The following is a 7,030-nucleotide window of genomic DNA, read 5'->3' on the forward strand; positions in this document are numbered from 1 at the left end:
AGAAAGTGATTGCCCAGCCAGGGACTAATTTTCCAGCCCTCCTTGCATCTTGGTGGGAGCCATGTGCCTTGTTTTTGCCAACAGAATATGAATGAAAATGATAGTATGTGTTGCTCCTAGGCCAAAACATTTAGAAATGGATGTGCCTTCTCCATACTCTCTTATTCCCTTTCTGCCACCTGGATTTAGAGGACGACTAGTTCCTTAGAGATGGCAGAGCTCCATTATGAAAGGATCCATCATAGAGAGAGAAATCCCTCATCCACATGCATTGGACTATTACATTTAATTTGGAGGTTTCTAACAGCAACAGACATTACCATAACTAATACTCAAATCACATTTAATCTTTACAACAATCCTCCGATATAGACATTATGATTTCCCTGATTTTATGATGAGAAAACTGAGGCATCGAGAGGTTAAGTCTAAAGTCACATGGTGAGAAAGGGCAGAGCAGAAACTGAACCCAGTCTGATTTCAGAGGCAGTGAGTTCTCTTAACCACTAAGGATGTGAAAGAGCTTTATACATTAAAGTGTCCTAGAAGTAATAACAAAGGCTAATACTTATTGAACACTTATGTGTCAGGCACTATTTAAAGAGCTTTACATTCATTTAATCCTCACAACCTTTTGGAGTTGGGTCTAGTATTATTCCCATTCTATAGATGGGGAAAACTGAGGCACAAAATATTAAATAAGTTGGTTGGAATCACAGTGCTGCTAAATGGTAGCAAGGTGATTCAACCCCAGCAGCCCAGTTTTCACTCCCTTCCCCATCCCTTATTCCCTTGATCATCTCTCATGGAGGAATGAGCAGATTCTGAGATTCTGAGAAGCCCAGGAAGTGGCAGGACTATTTCCCCAAATCTCAGCCCAACCCCAGGCTAGGTTCCCAATTCCAGTGCTCGCCTGGGTTCCAGACAAATAACAGTGATAAATACATTTTAGAAGTCTTGTGGCCAATGTGACCCTTGCATTTAGCTCAGATGGCATGATGGAGTAGAGGGAGCCTAGATGGACATGGATTCAAACCCAACCTCTGTCTACTCCCTGTAGGAATGAGAAGGCTACTTACTCTCTCTGAGCCTCAGTGGCCTCATCTATAAAATGGAAACGCTGATTATACCCACCTTGTTGGTTGGCTGCAAGGGCAGAGTATGTGCCTAAAGATTCCAGCTTGGAGGACTGCTCCAAAAATGTCATATCCCCAGCACTGACCAGCCCAGAACAGAGACCTGCCCCGGGAGCTCAAACCACCTCCCCCAGTCTAATCCCGCAACACTGAATCCCACTTTTCCTTCCGTGAGTCGGAGGAGCTCCTTCCCTGAGATTCTGTGAGGTTGGGGGAGGAGGAGGTAGCTGAGGGAGGCTGGAAGGCCAGACCCTAGTTTCCTTTTTCTGGAAGAGGAGGCCAAATCACTTAGCAACACAGCAGAAGTTGTCAGGGAGGCTCCATGCAGGGCTATCCTTTATCATCCTGCAACATGGAGAGATCTGGGGGTTACACTAGACAGGGAGATGAGTGGGGAAAGTAGGGAAGAGTCCCAGGCTCTGATGGTAACCTCTGGGCTTCATTCTCCTTTCCTATGATCACCTTCCCAATTCTCCAACTCTTTCCCCTTGGTTTTCTACCTTTGACACACAGAGGCAGAGAGACAAGTTCTAGGGTCCATCCTGTACACACATCTGTCCATTGGCCATGTCTGTAACCATGTGCCTAAGGGCCAGATTCAGGACCACCTTATATGTATACTGTGCTTTACAGTTTACAAAGCACATCCATATATGTGATTTCACTATATACAACAGCCTCTTTAATTCCTGTATGACAGACGAGGGAAAAATGTCTGAAGGTCCCACCATGAGGAAAGAGCAGGGCCCAGATTTGCTGCAAATCTCAGCATATTTCCACTACATATTGTAGCATGGATGTTAGTACAGGCTTTGGCATAATGTCGTGCCTGCTACTCCATGTCCTCACAGTTTGAAGATTCTTCATGCCTTCATGCCTTCATGCCCCCAAGATGCACCTTTCTCCACCCTTCATCACAAAGCAGGTGAGATGAGGAGGCAGGTTCAACTGTTCTTCCCTGCTGGGGCAGGGGGATCCCTGGAGTGGGGAGTCCCAAGAGACGCCTGGTCTCCTGGCCCAAATGCCTAGACTCAGGAATGCTGCTGTGCTGGGCCAGGCTGGCACAAGTATCTACCACCAGCAGCTGAAGCAAGTCCCCTGGCTGGCATCCCAGAAAGAGGCACGTGGGTCCCACTAGGGCCGAGGCCTGGCAGCAAGGAGTAAACACATGTCACCCAGGTCACAGATTGCTCATGGGAGGCCCAGACCTCTAGGGCTCCCTACTGCCTCAGGGGCCAGCAGAGCTGGTCAGAGCAGCTCAGGGCTCCATTCTGGACTTTGTCTGGTCCCTTAATCCCTCTGTCAAAATTTGTTAATAGTCTGACTACCATAGCAATGGTAGTTACCCCAACAAAAATAATATTGTCATTCTTATTATAGCCATTTGATAAGACACCACAAATCTGAGATTCTTGTTTCCATCTGAAAGATGAGAAAACTGAAATTCAGAGAGGTTGAATAACTGTCTTAGAGCAACAGCTAGTAAATGTAGAGTAGGGACTCAAACCTCTGACTCCTAGTCTTTTGTTCTGTACATCACATCACACTGCCTTTAAATGTCAGGAGGACAAAGGAGTCCCAGAGGGACATTCAGCCACCCTATCCTCTATCCCCAAATTGCACATGCCCAGGACCTTGTAGGCCACATGGCTCAGCTGGTGCTTCACGTAGAACAGACAATTTGAATAATTATTTTGATTAAAGTTTTATCAACTTTCAAAAAATGATTTGAGATGACTTACTATATAGCAGTATACACAAAACAGAATATTCAGTTTTAAAAGATGAAAAAGCAACTGGTGAAATATGAGAAGCATGCCCATAAGTCAGGGACAAGGCAAGGATGTCTTCTTTATCCTTTCTAACCTTGTCATCATTGCTACCACTGAACATTCTACTGGAGGTCCTAGTCAACACAATAAGACAAGAAAAGTTATCTGTCTTATGCAAATATTGAAAAGGAAAAAGTCACAATGTCCTAGTTTGCAGACAATATGACTGCCTACCTAGAAAATCCAAGAGATTCAACAGGAAATCAATTAGAACTAATGATTCTAATGTTAACACACAAGGCTACCACAAAAAAATTAATGTTTTTTCCATAACTGTGTAGAAATAAGGAAAAGAATTGGGAATGACAGATTTACAAGAGCAATAAAAATATACTCCCAGGTAATCCTAATGAAAAACATGGGAACTATCTAAATGAAAAAAAAAAACAAAACCTATAAATCTTTACTAAGGAACATAAAAGAAGACCAGACTAAATGGAACACTTAGCATGTTCCTGGGTGGAATGACTCAATATTGCAAAATGTCAGGTCTGTCCAAACTGATCTATAAAGTGATACAGTCCCAATCCAAGTCACAAAGGAATTTTATGGAAACTGACAGACTTGGCTTTAAAGTTCTTCTGGACTATGTATTTAAAAATAGCCAAGGCAGTTTTAGCAAAAGAACAATGAGCATACTGCAGAGCTACGGTTATTAAAGATGTGGTTTGTCACAGCTATAGTCAAGTAGACCAATGGAACCCAGTAGAGCCTTGAAACAGACCCATGTATATGTGGAAATTTCATAAAAGATAGAGATGGCATTCACTGGAAGAAAAGCAGGACTGTTCAAAAGTTGGTGCAACCTGTTACTCATTTTGGGAAAATACTTGTATCTCTACTTCTCACCACATACAAAAATAAATTCCAAAATAAATTAAAGAATGAAATAAAGACTCTATAAAAGTACCAGAATAAAATTTAAAAACGAAACAAATCCTAATCTCCAAACCCAGCATAAAACAAGAACATTCAGAAAGAGAGGAGAAATAGCAAACACCTGGGAGGAGCTGGTTACCATGGCTGTGTCCTAAAGATATATATTTAATTGTATACTTATTGACAACCAAAGGCAAACATGGAAACTGTCACTATTTTAGTTCATTTATCCATTTCCCATTTATTGAGATCTACTAAGTGTCAGGCACCGTGCTAATTCTCATTGTTTAAAGAAAAAATACGAATAAGTTAGTGTGAAGAGGAAAATTTCCCCTGGCTTTATTGTTTGAATAAGGGACAATGGGTCTTCTTCAGCAGTTATGCAAAAGATAGAGAAGTATTCTTTAAATGGTCTTGGTCCTTGTAAGAGTGTATACATATGTGTGCCCATGTGCATGTACTATACGTGTGCTGTGCATGTACACACACACACACACACACACACACACACACACACCTGCTGGGATAGATAGGTGTCTCACTTCCCTTGTCCATCAAGGGACATTCTTAAATCCTAGGGATTTGGAAATAGCTTGAGGAGAGGGAAGGGAGTAAAGAGACTTTGGAGACATGTGAAAGGAGGGCAGGGCTGTAGATGTGTGTTTCTCCCTTTCCAGCTTTTCCAGACACTCACTGCCTAGCCTCACTTTTTTCCTTTTCGGCTGTGCTGCGCAGCTTGCAGGATTGCAGGATCTTAGTTCCCCCACCAGGAATCAAACCCCAGCCCATGGCAATGAAAGAGCCAAGTCTTAACCACTGGACCACCAGGGAATTCCTCCTTCCTTTCATTTTTTTTTCCTTCTTTCTTTTTGTCTTTTTCTTTCTTTACAATTTTCCTTCTTTTTTTTTAGGTAATGACAATAGTTTAATTTATTGTACTTAACTAAAAAGCTCAGAAAAGAATTAAGAAGAGATCATTAATTAAAGCTGATCATTTAAAATCCCACCACTGAGGTGGATGGGCCTAGAGTCTGTCATACAGAGTGAAGTAAGTCAGAAAGAGAAAAACAAATACCGTATGCAAACACATATATATGGAATCTAAGAAAAAAAATGGTCATGAAAAACCTACGGGCAAGACGGGGATAAAAACGCAGACCTACTAGAGAATGGACTTGAGGACACAGGGAGGGGGAAGGGTAAGCTGGGACAAAGTGAGAGAGTGGTAGTGTATATATGGACATATATACACTACCAAATGTAAAATTGATAGCTAGTGGGAAGCAGCCGCATAGCACAGGGAGATCAACTCAGTGCTTTGTGACCACCTAGAGGGGTGGGATAGGGAGGGTGGGAGGGAGGGAGACGCAAGAGGGAAGAGATATGGGAACATATGTATACGTATAACTGATTCATTTTGTTATGAAGAAGAAACTAATCATGGTAAAGCAATTATACTCCAATAAAAACATTAAAAAAATAAAATAAAATCCCACCACTTAATGAGAACAACCATTAACATTTTACTAAACATCCTAAAAGTTTGTGTTGCTGCACACACACACACACACACACACATACACATACACACACACACAGATTCAGTATATATCTATAGTGACTGCTTACTGCCAGGTGCAGGGAATCTAGCAGTGAACAAGATAGGCCTTTTATTGACAGGATACAAAATAAATAACAAAAAATTATCAGGTGGGGACAAATGTCGTGGAGAAATCCATCAGGGGTATGTGACGAAGGGTGACTGTGGGGCAGGCTGAGATGAATTCATCAGGAAGAGGTGGCTGTTAAACCGAGATCTGAATGACAGGAAGAGGACAGCTATTTAAAGACCTCTCTCTCCTTACAAAAATGGGACCACATTATATTGTTTTCAACCTGCTATTTTCACTTTGTCATGGTCATTTTTAATATAGATTAGTGTATCATTTTTTAATTTTTTTTTTGCGGTACGCGGGCCTCTCACTGTTGTGGCCTCTCCCATTGCAGAGCACAGGCTCCGTGGCCATGGCTCACGAGCCCAGCTGCTCCGCGGCGTGAGGGATCTTTCCGGACCGGGGCACGAACCTGTGTCCCCTGCATCAGCAGGCGGACTCTCAACCACTACGCCACCAGGGAAGTCCTAGTGTATCATTTTCAGTGGTCCATAATAGCCCAAAGAATATTGATTTGTCTCAATTTACTTAATCTCCTACTGATGCATCCCAAGTTTTATTATTACAAACAATGTCATGATAAGTATCCTTGCGTCAGGTCTTTTCCCAATTACCTCCTCAGGGCAAATTTCTGGAAATGTGGTGGTTGGGACTAAGAGCTTACTGCCTTCCACAGTTTGATCCATAGCCAAGTAGCTCTGCAAAAAGACTCCACTATCATATATGTCTACAACAGTGTGAGAAAGTGCACATTTCCCCATGTTTTTATCATGGTTGGGATTTTCCATTTTTATAATCTTTGCTGGTATAAGAGATGCAATATCCTACTACAGTTTTGACTTGAATTTCTTTGGTCAAGAGTGAAGTCAAGTATCTTTTTATGTGTTTATTGATTATTTACATTTTTGTGTGAAGTTCTCTTCACAGTTTTAACTAATTTTCTATGGAAAATATATTGTGTTGCAAATATGTTCTCTCATCTTGTCATTTGTTTTTCAATCTTGTTTATGGTTGTTCTTTTTCTCTATTTCTCTAATATTCAAAAGCTTTAATGGATTCAGATGAATCAATCTTTTTCTTTAAGCTCTATCTCTAAAAAGATGTTCTCCACTCAACCCAAGACGCCATACTACTACTACTAATAATAATAAAATACAGGTACTCTTCGAGTATTTTTATTTAATATTTGACTACTGTCACATACTAATTACTATTTTCTAATTATGCAGATAACATACTAATACATTTTTACTGTAAAAAAATTAAATGCCACAGATAAGGCAAAAGTTCCCTAGACAGCGTCAATCCCAGTTCCTTCCCATAAGTCACTTAAGAGTAATGTGGGTCTTCCCTGGTGGCGCAGTGGTTGAGAGTCCGCCTGCCGATGCAGGGGACACGGGTTCGTGCCCCGGTCCCGGAAGATCCCACATTCCGCGGAGCAGCTGGGCCTGTGAGCCATGGCCACTGAGCCTGCGCGTCCAGAGCCTGTGCTCCACAACGGGAGAGGCCA

The sequence above is a fragment of the Lipotes vexillifer genome, unplaced genomic scaffold, assembly GCF_000442215.2.
Source record: "Lipotes vexillifer unplaced genomic scaffold, Lipotes_vexillifer_v1.1 scaffold965, whole genome shotgun sequence".
NCBI classification, from domain to species: Eukaryota; Metazoa; Chordata; class Mammalia; order Artiodactyla; family Lipotidae; genus Lipotes; species Lipotes vexillifer.